The sequence below is a fragment of the Aulonocara stuartgranti genome (assembly GCF_965226115.1).
Source record: "Aulonocara stuartgranti genome assembly, chromosome: 12".
Taxonomy (NCBI): Eukaryota; Metazoa; Chordata; class Actinopteri; order Cichliformes; family Cichlidae; genus Aulonocara; species Aulonocara stuartgranti.
In genome coordinates this window covers 4,381,886-4,396,781 of record NC_138948.1, presented here as the reverse complement: position 1 = coordinate 4,396,781, position 14,896 = coordinate 4,381,886, and the positions used below count along the sequence as shown (strand labels likewise).

The following is a 14,896-nucleotide window of genomic DNA, read 5'->3' as shown; positions in this document are numbered from 1 at the left end:
GGTTTCTTGAAGATGTTTCACCTCCTATCCAAGAAGCTTCTTCAGTTCTAAGAGCGATTGGTGGAGAGTCCCAGATTTTAAGCCCTATGGGAGTGTCCCCAAGAGGGTCATGGACCCCCTATTGATCCTCTGCCTAATCACACGAGCCAAGTGTGAAAACAGGTGTGGGTCACAATCAGTCAAGGTTTGAAAGAGGAGTGAAAGAAGCCATCTATGTCCACTGTGAACGACCATCTTTGGACAGAGGCGGGGGTTTACAACATCACCTGTCTGCCATCTATAATCCAGTTTTGAGATCCCTCCCCAGACGCCTTAACGCCCACTCACATCCTGGACCATTTGACCTCAGGAAATCACACTCAAAGTGCTCTATACAACTTGACACAGTGCTTTTTATCTAACATTCACACACATCGATACTTGGGGTTAGTATCTTTCCCAAGAATATTTGGCAGGCAGACTGGAACCACCAACCTTCGGATTAGTAGATGACCTCCTCTACTTCCTGTCACCCAAGGTGATTAAAGCGCTGCTGAACAACTTGCTGAGATCTTTTGATTATTTCAATTGGCTCTGTGAGTCTTACAAACATAAATGATACATTTTTCAATGAATAGCTACTACAATGTTCACAGTGACCACAATCGATTGTTATATTTACCCTCTCAGCTGAAAAGAATCCCTTTGAGACTGTGGGAACTCAGCTGACGCCCCTATCCACAGCCATTTACAGCACATAAAGTAACAATGTGGTACATCTAATAGATCACCAACACTATGAGCTGTCAGTAAGTGAAGAAAGCATGCTCTTAGTTTATATTCAGTGTAACATGCTTGCTGTGCTTGTCTTCCTGTCTGCAGCTGGTGGTGGAAATGCTGATCATGCTGGCATCAAGTGGCATTTGGCTAAGATGCAGAAAAACAAAACTGAGTTGTTCTACCTTGAAATTTGCCTTTTCTCTTTTGGAAAGGGGAGATTTAGACGGCAGGGGGCCAAATGAGAGAAGTTAAAAAAATCTCTCTGCCTGCTTCATCTACACACAGAGATTAAATGTAACATTTTTGTTGATACACGAACATCTTTGATTTGTCTGATTTCTGTAATTTATCTTACATTAAGGTCAAACTACAGTGAAAGTATTTGTATCAGCACCAGAAGAAGGATTTCTCTCTCAAGTTGAAACAAATAAAACATATTTTTTATAATTAGCCTGTAAGCTTTGGCAGTCAGTCCATTTCTTTTTTTAGGAAATTAAAAAAGTAAACTCTTCTGTATGCACATGTATCTTCATTTGACAACAGAATGGAAGACACCTGTAGCATGATAGTAGCAAATAGCTCAGCCATTACTATGATGACTCTTTGAATTCCAAATAAATGTAAATTTATTTGAGGAGTAAGGAGTTATAGCTATCACCTATGATGAGGGTTAACAAAAGTCTATGACTTTTATTGCTATTTCTTGCTAACAATAATGTGTTTTATGTATTAGTAAAGAAAACTCAGCTGACCATGGTGGCCAATTTTGGGGGAGTTAAGACCAAAGCCCCTTTCTGAGGGGTTTGGGGGTAGGCGTGGGGCCTGTTTTTTCTCTTGAAAACAAACACTTGTACACATCCATATAGAAACAGACATCTGCACACACAAACACAGTCCTCAGCACACACTCTGGATGTGAAAATCACATCCCTGTTCTACTGGGAAGGGAAACTGTTGTGTGATTATGATGAACTGGTTAAACTGCAATTACGCCGGCGAGCGATGGGAGAAGAGACGACAGCAGTTTAGACGGCAATTTGGGAGGCGGCTGCCGTGGCTGCTGCAGCTGGGGCCTGTTTTATGCAGTAATTGATAGACTCTGCCAGTCACTAGTGGGTTCAGAATTAAAACTCAAATTATCATCATTAGGATCTCCCCCTCTAATTGCTGCATCAAAGGCACATCAGCGTTTTTGTTTTTCATTATAAAATTACACTTGTGTTATCTAATTTCATCAGCTGCATTGACAGCGCCCACGAAGGCCTTGCCAGTGATTTGAGGAGGAGGTTGTTTGTGATTTTTATCATCCTAACTCATTCAAACGTGATAGATGTTTGTCAGATGTGACCCCAAATCGCTTCCTGGTGTTGATGCAAACCATAAACACAATTCTACTTCAAATAAATGCAGTATAACCAATTTGAACATATTCTCTTTTGAATTACTTACTTATTAATTACTTGGATAAAATCCAGTCATTCACTCTCAAACATTAAATGATTTGATCCACATTTAAACACGTGTAAGGAGAGATACAAATGCTGTACTACTAAACACACAGACTCCTCATGCTGTTACAGTGTGACAATCTTTACATGCAACTCCTTCAACAGTAGACTGCAAGCTTCCAACCAGGAATCCTGAGATCAATTTAGGAGATTTTAGGGGAAAAATAAGCAAACAATGTGTTTATTTTACAGATTTTATATATTTATAATTCCATGTTTTAGAGAAGTGCACAACAGATTAACATTCTAATGTCTTAAAAAATGGGGCCAGAAAAACTAACTATGGCTCTTCTTCAAGTTCATAACAGACATTGACCATGTGAGGCTGCATTAAGGAGTCATTACACAAAATTACTGGCAGCTGACAGTGCCCAACTTAGCCTCCTATACTTCTGAAAAAGGTGATTTTCAATAACATTCCTGTGTTTTTAAATGTACTCTAAGAAGTATGTAGTACAATAAAAACAAGTGGAAAGATTTTTGTTATGTAGGCGCAGAAAATGGATAATAGTTATTGATTTGTAAATAAAATTAATACATTTAATATTACACTAGACTACATTTCTAACTAACTAGGCCACTCATTCTCTTTCTCTTGACAATACATTCTTTAAAGCCGTAACGCATTTTGGGGTCAACTTGAAAGAAAGGCAGCTTTAAAAATATAAGAGTGGGGTTAAAGGTCAAATTTCCCAAACAACAACAATAACATTTAAACTTTTTCCATGATAAAATACATTTTATGAAAGTTAGGGTCCACAGTAATGTGATATTAAGAATTCCCATATATTATTCCCTGTATGTTGCCTACATGTTGTCAATAAAAACAATGGTGGTAAGAAACACAGATGTAAAAATAGCTCGATATAGTATTATTATGACTTAGACCTTCAGATCAATCTATAGACCTTGAAGGACAGGTCAGAGGTCAAATGTGACATGATATTTTAAATCTTTACACAGTCCCTTCTATATGTTGACAAGACATACACATTGTAAGAGTCATGGCTTCTATGGCGTAAGGCATGTTTGTCCATTTTCAACCAGTAAGTCACTGAGTTGACCTGGAAGGGTTTGGTGGATTGTTAACATGACTCCGCTCTACACTCCTACAAAGTTTTATCAGATTTCATTGAAATCAGTCAGTCACTGCTTTTAATTACACCGTTGTTGTTTGTTAGCAGCAAAATAAACACTTGAAGCTTATTAAAATATTGAATTTCTAAATGTTGGCTATTCGAGTGCTGACAGTGTAACAGAAGAACACAATCAAATTATCTGTGCTGTGAAACTAAGTGGCACTGTCCAACTAAACACTCTTCTGCTGTCCAGAAGGTAAAACGATTACACATCACTCTGAAAACATGAAAGCTAAACAGTTTTGAAAGCCTTCTTTATCAGACAATGTACAGAGTCTCCTTGCCCCCAGCTTAGTGAGTCTGTGTGTACTTCATAGGCGCCCGTGCCGAACATACATGCTGAAGATATTTGCTGAGCAGGCTGATGTTTCCCTTAAACCTACGACAATTGGATGCATGTGTGATTTCTGTGGGTGTGTTTGTGTGTGTCCTTGACGCCAGCAGTGTCCCGCTGTTATCCAGCTGTAACACAGTCAAACACCGAACAATCAGCTTTTGCAGGGCTGCCAAGCAGTTAGCAAGATGTCAGTTAGCCTACAGTCTGTCACACAGTGGAGCTTAAATGGTTAAAAATGGCATCTTGGGACAAACTACATATCCAGCAAGTTGCATATAAGAAAATGTGCTTCTAAAGTATAGATGCTTTGCTATTTGTATATGTAACTCTATATGTAACTTAATTGCAGTAACAATGTCTGTGCAGCTTGGGAGTTTGGGATGTGCAGGTGAGCTAGAAAAATGTCCCAGCGACATTGTGTACTGTTAACTCACCTCTGAGAGTCACATTTTGATGCAGCATCACTCCGTTACCAAAAACACCAAGAGTATTTTCCTCACTAAAATCTGGCCCAATTAGAGAATATTAATGATTGTTAAATGTGCATATGCTGGAGCTGGAAAATGGGAAGGTTAATAGACAGGCAGCATCACACGATTGCATTTATCAGTTTCTATTTATCTCTCCTTGGGAGGTGGCAGGTTTACAGTAAATACCTTCTGTCCCCCTAATTTCCTAATGATGGTGATAATGATGGAGAATGGCGCAGTCATTAGCAAGGACAGGCTCTGTGCATCACTCTGTCAGCTACGTCTCTCCCAGGCCCACAATGAGAAGTGATGGGGCCCAGCTGTTCCCCACATCCTCTCCCCAAACTGAACCTCTCTCAGAGACTGAGAGAAGAGAGGGGGAGAAAGAGGGCGGAGCAACGGAGAGGAGGTAAGAAAGGAACACAGTGCACAAAACAGAGAAAAGAAGAAAAAACACCTGAATATCTGCCAACCAACAGAGGACAGAGGGTGTCACAGGCCTGTTTAAAGAAATCCTCCCAAAATCATCCTCGTGTACCTATTACTGACACAAGTTTGGTCCCAAGTTTCAGATTACAAACGTTTTAGGATCTGTTGATCAGTCTGATAACAGTCTAACACTAAAAAGCAGATAAAAAAGTTTGCTGCTTTGACAAGGTGGCAGTTCATCATCTGACTGTTACGCGTACGAGTAAATAATTTATACTTGCAGGCTTGATGTCATTTCTTTAAATGGGGGTGCACATCACACATTTTCACATTTTAAACTGCAAATGAAGCAGAGCTACTCTGGTACAGTCAAAGATTTGGAAACTGTCTGCAGTTATGTGTGAAAGTTCACCCAACACAGCAAGTATCTCCCAGGGCTTTTTAGCAACGAGGCTAATCCATTAGTATACACTTACCTTGTTGGTGTTGGGTTGAACCCCCCTTTTTACCTTCAGAACTGCCTTGATTTTACGTGGCATAGATTCAACAAGGTCCAAATGTTGGTCCATGTCGACAGCATCACACAGTTGTTGCAGTCAATGATCAATGATGTGAATCTGCCATTCCACTACATCCCAAAAGACTTATGTCTTATGTCTTATGTACGCAAACACGCGTTGCAACTTCTTATCTGGTGCGCGTCTTTTATTTTGACAGCGAATGGGCACCTGCGGACCACTTATGTGCACCCCTGCTTATAATGGACATAAATATACAGAACCGTCAGTAAACACAGCAAATATTTATCATTTTTAGATCTTAGAATGACCTCTTATTCTGTGCACTACTGCTATATCCCTTTCTCTACTTGCAGTTTTTTTTATATTTTGCATCCTCCTTTTGTCTGCTGTCTTAATTAGCAGTCCACACCACATGCACTGCTATCAGCCTTGTGAAACATGCTACAATTAGAGTTGATAGTCAAATATTCCTCTTTTCCAATAGATTAATTTGAGAGCAAGGCTTATCAGACGGGCCTCGGTTGTGCTGCGCACCAATTGCTTTCAATAAAAAGAATGAAAGTTAAACACTCAGAACCCACTCAATAAATTCACAGGAGACTGCAAATGGACATTTTCATTTGACTTCCAACTCTTTTGAACTGTCTTTCTTTTTTTCCTCTTAATCTTCTTGCAGTGTATTGAATCCTTCAGAGGTACATATTGGCAATTAGACACCAAGGAATGGCTGATTATGTACTGCATAAACCTCAAGTTGAATAAATTATATCCTCCCCCCCCGAAAAAAATCAGTCTGTGATTTAAAAATGCTCAAAATTTCAAAGTCACCTCTGATGAATAGTGCAGGGTGATTAATTCATGATGGGAGACGCCACCTTGTCAGGCCAAACTCTTCACTGGGTAATGGCAACACATGCATAATAGAAAGGTGGTTCTCTGCCTCCCCTCGTTGTCTGAGAGACTTCAAAGGAATTAAAAATGGGGCCATCAAATTACATCTGTTGAGTTGCTTTGCTCAAACGTTGGATTCGAAGCAGGAGAGTACATCATTTCGCTTGGATTGTGTCTCCAATGTAGTGAAACGCCGGAACGAATGAAGTTGACTAGTTTGGAAAAGACTGTGAAATATTTCATCTGAAATTTTTAAAAACTGGGGGGATTTGGTGTGTTTTTTTCTGTAAAAGAGCTTGAATACATATTAAGCGTCCCTGAGGCAATATCTGTCAATTCATTAAACATTTTTCCTGCATAAGTAAAGACATTCAGTCTTTGAAACTGAACTACAACAAAGCCTGATTTCTTTCCACCTGGCATCTCCTCTACATATTGTTGGATGGCTGTGAAAACAAGTTAAACGTGAGTTTCAAAGTCACTTTTCAGGGGAAATAAGTGGAAATTGCAGCTGTAGTGAAGCAGACCCATGGCCTAATTACTCCTCTGTACATCTCTCTTTTACTGAAAGACTGAACAGTCAGTTCAGCAGCAGAGTGACCTTTTCTCTAAACCCTCCAATAACTCTCCAGCTGACAGGCCGAATGAGCAGATGATCCCGGACTCCTTCATGGTGTGTTGCGACTGCACTCGGTGCAAAATGACAAGTGAATCAAGCTCTATTTTTACCTCCGGGTGGGGAACTTGTGTCACTCTCGACCACTGCACCCAAGAAAATCCGCCATGAAGTTTGGTTTTGGGCAATCTGACCGCTGACACCGCGGAGCTGTCACTGTGATGCCCTTCCCTTCCATCAACCAATCCCCTGCCTCGACCTCACACTACTCCTCACACCTGACTGGCACCAGGGGTAGCGTGCCAGGCCAAAAGCATGATTGACACCTCGCCCGATCTTCTGTAAACACCTTGAGATCTCAGCACCTCCAGCAGGGAAGATCAGTGACTTGTGTGAAAGAGGCCTCTCCTCCTGGCCTCAGCTCAAGTCCGCTGGCACTCGCTATGATGCAGCTCGACTTGTCAGAGGGAGTAACAAGATGCTGAGTGACTTAGCACCTCTGGAAATGTCAGCCCCCGAGCTGGCGGACGCCAGGCTGAGTGGAGTGGGGAGTGCACAGACCCCAGTGCGACTGGCTCAGCTGCTGCCTGTAAGAAGCAAAGGACAGCACATACGCTCGACGAGACAAGACAAGCAGCAGAGATGAAGCCGCGCCCTTGTGATATGTTCTTGCCCCATTCCCCCATATTTCTGCCACACGTCTTACGCTTGCGTCTCTTTTTCGAGAAGTGCATCTGCTATCGTCCAGCTGCTGCTTTGCCTGAAACGGACCTTTGCTGCCCTAATGCTCAATGTGCAGTGGAAACGACAAAGTCCATCCGCGATGATGATGATGCGGGCAAAAGCAGAAACCAGAGCACGCCTAACTGCCCCGTTATTGCTCTGGTGAATCATGCTATAGGAGACAAGGCACCAAAGAGACACCCAACGCAGGGAGGAACTCTGTCATGGCACAGTTTGTCAGACTGCACTTACTTACAATGCCGACAAGCACATTTTTTCTCTCCCCGAGGAAACTCGAGGACGTATACTGCAACATATTTAGTGTTGCATATTTATTGAAGTCAAGCAGAGAGTCAGTTTGCTGAAGCATTAAAGAATCATGAGGCGCAGAAAAGAGAGCTTTTACAAAAAGTGAGCGAAGAGAGTTAGGTTGGAGCGTGATGATGCTCAGTTAAATCTAATGGGCTGTTTACTCGCTGCCTGCTGAGATTCACACTGCTACACTGACTCGTGATTTATATTTTCTGATTCATAGAGGCGCATGCATCTTACTTTAATCAAGGTTCTCCCTATCATTCCCTCCTCATCCCCTCCATCTCCCTGGCTGCCATCCTTTTTCTCCCCACAATGCACATTAACAGCAAAAAATATAATCAGTTTTATGACAGACTATGTTTTTAGCACATGATGGGTGAATATAGCATTTTCAAAATGGCCCGTCCCCATCCTCAATCTCCAAATAGATCCGCTGGGATGGAAGGCAATATCAACTGAAAGGACACAGTCTCAAGGGTGCGAGTGTCAATGAATGGCTGCAATCTGACGCCTGCTATTTTTCATGTTTGTTAACAAAATACAATTTGAGCGAGTAAGTGAGTACAGAGATAAGGACATAAGCACATTATTTGGCTGAGTTGACGAATAAAGTTAGAAGTCTGCAATGTGAGGAAAAGAGTTTCTTAGTGCAAGTGTGGTTCAGTGCTGAACACAGATAATTGATTTCTCGATAAACTAAATATATTTTACATTCATGTTGGAAAAGGCATGTCCGATTTACTTAGCTTTATGACTGTGGAGTGTCATAAACATGTAGGACTAAGTTAATAAAGAAGAACTAGATTAGGGTATGCTGATTGGCCAAAGATGTTGGTGACTGAGTCATCACATTATTCATTCATTATTATTATGGACTATTTCTAACATTTTGAGTTATTTTCCAGTGTTAGAAAATCAGCACTGCTCAGTGTTAGCCATTGCTAATCTTCAGAACTGACTAGGTTACTTTTAAACATATAACACTGTCAAAAGTGTTAATTTAACACTCAACAGTGTTGTATTTAACACTCAGAGGTGTGGACCCATATAGACACTCTCTAGTGTTAATTTAACACTGGAGATTTTGCTGTGCACCTTTAACTCCAGTATCCAAATGGAGGACTTTTTAAATAAAATCATCCCATTACCTATGATAGAGCAAACTATTCATTGGCGTACCAGGTTGTAAGCACGTGTTGTGTTTTAACATGGCACTCTCTGGGGATCAACTCACTCCTGGAGTCATCCTCAAGTGGTCATTAGAGGAACTGCAATTTTTGGCAATTTCTTGTTGTATATTTTTGTTGTATATTTTCTCTCTGAGGTTGCTGTTTAGAGACAGAGTGATGGAGATTCTGATGATTCTCACTGTGAAGTAGTATAGAACAACGCACCATATGACAGCAAATAATGACAACACCTGAGCCAACATGCTAGTTAAACTAGCCAGGTGCTTTGAGATTATTTTACCCCCTCACCAGGACTATCACAGATTACAAGTTGTGTATCCTGATGTTGTGCATACACTTCCCCAAATATATCAACGTCAGCTGGACCAACACAAACCTGTTGCGAAATTTGAACCAAAAACTTTGCAAACCTTAACTAGAAGCGTCCTCACACCTAAATTCTAGGGGTGCAACGATACACAAAATTCACAGTGCGGTTCGGTTCGATACTTTGGTGTCACGGTTCAATATTTTTTCAATACAAAAAAATGTTCATGCCTTTTTAATTTGTCATTTATTAAAATTATACATATATATTTTAACTCAAACGTACAGTTTTTAAGTGTAATGTTGCTGAAACAAGGAAATCACTCATCTTTGGAAAAGAGAGTTTATTACAGAGAAATGGCTCTTTCCAAAATAAAAGCTATATTATAGCTTCTTCTGGGCTATACTCTCAGCAGCATATTAAACATATCAGGTCCCCATAAGGAGAATTAGGTGCTAACGGCTGTCTAAATGACTCGGGTAAAGTTTGTAGCATGCGTGCTTGTTGTTTTTGTCTGCTTCCACTTGTCTTTGCACTAGGATGATGTCGGAGTAAATGTGCAGTCATATTTGTTGTGTTCCCACTAGTGCTGTCAGCGTTAATCTCGTTAAAATGACATTAACGCCATAACGCGGCAAATCTCCGTTAACGAGTTACCGCGGATCGCCCCGTGCGTGGGGCTGGACGGTGTCAACATGTTAACAAGCTAACTGCGCTAACGCACTAGTTCCCACCAATTGAGCATTGCGTGGCACACCCGACATACTGTTTTACTTTTGTCCATGACGCGCTTACCATCAGGGTCATGCTTCACATGAAAACCAAGATAGTTCCAAACGCCAGATCTGCATGAGGGTGGGGGAGGTTCAATTTGCCATGTTGCAACGAGCTTAGCTTCTGTCTTGCTAGCTTGCACTGCGCTCAGTAGATCTGCACTCGACAGTGCAGCCTGGGCGGAGTAGTCGAACACAGATCCACTGAGGATCGTCAGGTTCTTTCTTTATGCAAATGACATCTCCCTACCAACTTTAATGAAATTTTACTTGGAAGATTTTCCTTGATCTACTTTTGTCAAGGAAAATCACATCCAGCCCTGCACTTCAAAGTGCATTTAGTATGGAACCAAACTTTACTCGATGAACGAATCCTCTGGGCAAAGTTCTGCCTCAGTCTCTCAGGAGTTAAGTTTCAGCTTTATTTATTGCTAGCTGCTATTAGCCGATATAGAAAAGGGCTAGAAGTCACAGGTTTGGTAGATTAAGACTGGGGATTTCTCTTGACCTTTCAGCCAAATGCCATTCTGTTTGAGGTATACAAACATAATTAGATCTGATCGTCCTGTGTCCTTCTAATCTTTGGCTCGCCATTTTTTTTCTTGGCAAATCGTTGTTGTTCATTAGCGCTGTTTAAGATGTGGAGGGCACAGGCTAATGACAAGAGGTAGTGAGGTTGAAATAATCCTGTTGTTTCTGATGCTTCCACATGATGCCCACAACTGTTGCTTTGCTCCCTTTCAAGGAAGCCCCCTATTAATGAGGATGATGGCATACCAAAGGTCCATCTTAGTGATGTACATATATCGTTGGGAGGTGGTGGGGGGGGGGAGGAAAATTGTGTTCTCTCCCCGCTAATGTAGGAGCCAATTCACAGTGACATTTGCCATTAGCTCCATGCTGAATTCGACTGGCGACAAAAGCAGAAGAAAAAGCTCAAATCATTCCCAATTAACGGAGGCATCAAACAGTGAAAATCCTAGCAGGAGATTTTACGGGCAGTGCACGGAGAAAGGTCAGGCTCCAGTGGAACAAGGCAAAGTCACAGGATTTATTAGAACTAATGAGCACTTTCGTTAGACTGAATTAACGCTGGTACACAAGGAAAATAATAAATAGTCTGAGCATAACATTTGGTTTGTGACACATGTACACACACAGACCTAAACACACATAGCTGACTGAATGACCCAGACAGAGCCCTAAGATTAATAATGTCACCTTAAATATGGTAAATTTCTCAAACAGAGCCATTGCTGTAAATCAGAGTTAACCATGCAATTTGTTATTATTTTTTTTAACAATATTAAATCTACAATAGAACCATACTTTTGGAAATGTAAGGATAAATAAATACAAATCAATAAAATAATGGTCTAAAAAACACGGCTTATATGTAATTTATTATTTTAGATTATGGTTTTACAAAATCTTCTCCTACAGTTTGATTTATTTTTTATTTAAAATCAAGAGCAGGTAATAACCTGCTTCTAACATACTATCACTTTTACCATAAGAAATAGCTCGTCTTACAGTGACTGTGCTAATAATTTCTGATACTGTAAAGGATTCATGCAAATCAGTACTAAATATAAATGTTGTGTTTGCTTTCTTGGTGTCTGTCTCCATCTACCAAAAACACCTGAGCCTCCTTTTACAATTCCTCACATTACTAATGAGCTGAGAGTTGTCGAACAGAGGAGAGAGTGTTTATTGAGATATTTAGATGTGTTCTCTTACCCGGTCTTTCTCCCTGTTTGAAACGATGGAGGTCTGGGTGGAGAGCTGTAACATAGATTGGCTGTGACAGCACCAAAATGAGGCTAACGAATATCCTAATGAGGAAATGCCAGCCATGCTCCCTCGTTCCAACCACACCAGATCGCTCTGGCCCCGGGAGAGACGAGCCAAAGCTGCAGCAAAAACTCACCAAATGACTGACCCCTACTGAAGCACCAGCTCAGTATGCATTTTTTGCACACTTATTTTGTGCCTTTATCTGAAATTTGTAATTTAAATTAATTTAAATGTTACTTTAGATTTACTGGTCAAACTGTATACATATGATCAATGCACTGTAGCTTCTGAGAGGCCATTCTTTGGTATGCAAAGTTATGTTTGAAGACTTGGCGTTAGGTTGTCTTCTAGATGTTTTGAAATCAGACATCAGGGACAAAGATCTGAATTAGAAGCCAGTGACATGGTAACACCTTGTCAGTCATAAGAAGCCTTAACGTAAACCATACAGTGTTTAATTGGCAATTTTATTCTAGGTCAAAGCATAACTTACAAAAATTAACACTCCATTGTTTCTGAACTGTAAACTACTGATTGAGGCTACGTCCACACTAGCCCGGATAGATTTGAAAACGGCATTTTCGTCTGAACCATAAGACCATAAGTTCATCAGGCAAGTGTTTTGTGCAGTTTCTGAGACTTTTATATAATCCAACTTATTTTTTCACCCTCTGCAGGCCTTTTAAACAGAAGGGGGGATCTATAGATAAAACAGGGCTCCTAAAAAAAACCCTGCTGTGCCTCTAAAAATGGACCAAGACTTCCATGTTAAAATGCCCAAGTATAGTAAGGGCGACACTATCCACAGACCAAAACCCTTGTAAAAAAAAAAAAGAAGAAAGGTTTTAGTCTGTGGCTAATGTCGCCCTTACTAACAGTGTGTGGGGTAAAACTTGACTGCATGTGTGCAGTGAATGCCTTAAAGAAAAAACATAAGACTTACGGTGTGGTATAAACCATCCAAAAAGTTTGCACAGTTTTGATGAGTGAAATTCTTGTATTTTATTAGTCTCCTACTTATCACTTATTAAAATGTTTCTGTATTTTTGCTATGCATCTGTACAGTTTGTGGTACTGCTAAGACAGTGTTTGACATCACGATGTCTACAGACAACCTTAACTCATGGCACACTAAAGTACTCCGAGTCACCTTAGCAACCTCTGGAAGTTTTAAAACCCTGTTTATGACAAGCACTTTCCAAATCAAACTCTCTTTCCCTCTCATTCTGACAAGGCTTTCTGAATTCAAGACAAGGCCTGATTGTGACGAGTGGCAGCACTGCATACAGTCATCTCAAAGGTCTCAGTGGAAACTATATTCCATTAGAAAACAACAGGGACGGGTCCCTCAGTCCCCCAGGTCCTAAAACAGCATATGACATAGAGCCTGAGGGCAGAGGAAGTAACTCATCCTTAGATAATCCACTGGACAAGCTGCACAAGAGACAGACTCGCTTAATGCGAGTGAGATATTAACAGAATCCGCTGCAGGACTGGTACATATTACATTAATAATAAAGACTTAATAACTGAGAGCAAATTCAGACTAGCGCACAGCATGATTATTCAGTGTGTTTTTGGTTTTTTACATTAATTCACAAATTAGGAAATTTTAATCAATTTGCTATAATGATTTGTTTATATGTAAATTGGATAAATGTTTGACTAACACCATTTTAAGAAATCTTTGTAGCCCTGAAGAGCGCACTGAGTGTCCAACTCTAATAAAAATATAATGTACTTCTTTTTTTCTTAGTCTTTTACAACTGGCTACTTATTATGGGCAGTAATATCCATCAAGTACCACAACCAGAAACTAAATGAAGAACATATGAATAAATCGTGTTTAGGAAGTACTTACTAGGACTACAATTTGTAACAAGAACAGTTTGCGCCCGGGTATCTGCACCAAGGCAAACAACAAACAACAAAACTTTCACAGCATGGCTGAATTGATTCCCTGGATCCAGAAGGACATTTGAACATTTTTACTGCTTACCTGGGTTTGCTTTTGCGGGGGCAGCATCCTAAGCAGACCAGCCCAGACCTACCTTTCCCAGCCACCTCCAACTCATCTAGAGGTACACCGATGAATTCCCAAGCCAACTGAGAGATATATCTTTCCCCACGGCCTCCTGGCAGAAGGAGGTTGTCAGAACCACCTTACGAAACACTCAAAACTTCCTCCTGTGGGCCTACCACAAGCAGGAGGTGACATGGGGTCATGTGCAATGGTGGTTTGATCCCCAGCTTTAAAAACTAGTCTCTAAGTACTTTAAGCAATTGCACTATCATATACATACAGTTTTAGATAATCAGGAGTGGCGAGTCTTCCTTTTAAAAGAGCTTTGGTTTGTCCAATCCCCTACCTGTGATAAAACTTTAATGCCAATGCATCTATTTTTTCCAAAAGTCAAACAAACAGAATCACTGATTTACCTCCTTGGCACTGATGACATCTTTACCCATACACCCACACAGACTCAAAAGGAGAAGACAATACAAGAAAGACTGTTGTGACTAGTAACAAATGACACTAGTCGCACACTTTTAAACTAAACCTTGTGTATTAAAAAAAAATCTTCTTCGTAATGACAGGAAATTCTTGATTTGTGTGAATAAAAAAATGAAACATATTAAAGGTGAAGGAAGTGCACGCAGGAGGGGTTTGCTTGTGAAATCATCTTCTATAACTTGTATGCATCCCTATACACGGAAGAACATGCTGAGGGGTGATGAGGTTGGTTGAGGAAGTGTATAGTGGAAGGAGGGGAGGGCGGGGGAATGGAAAGGTTGGCGTACGGTCACACGAGCGGCACTATCACGAGTTAGAGAGCCAAAGCTCTGCCTTGTGTAGGATATGCATTGTGGGAACAAAGATAGACACGTGGTACACGCGGGTGGTGGATGGGTGGGGGTGGATGAGGGTGAGGGGTGGGGTTCCAGTTTGGGGGACGTATGATGATGGCCTGAATTGAAAAGAGCCACCTTTTGATTTTGGACGGGCCCCGTTCCTGGCAGGCTGGCCGGCCATAAGGCGGGGTGGGGCCTGAGGATAATGGCAGCAGAAGGGAGAGGAGGCCGACAGCTGGCGAATTCTGCCCCAATATGTTTCCATGAA

The 14,896-nt window shown here is 40.9% G+C and overlaps 1 protein-coding gene across 6 annotated transcripts in view; it reads right to left on the bottom strand.

The window, feature by feature from the left end:
* The window catches only part of paqr3a (progestin and adipoQ receptor family member IIIa), a 162,767-nt gene that overhangs the window by 67,740 nt on the left and 80,131 nt on the right, over positions 1–14,896 (bottom strand). The window lies entirely within an intron of this gene.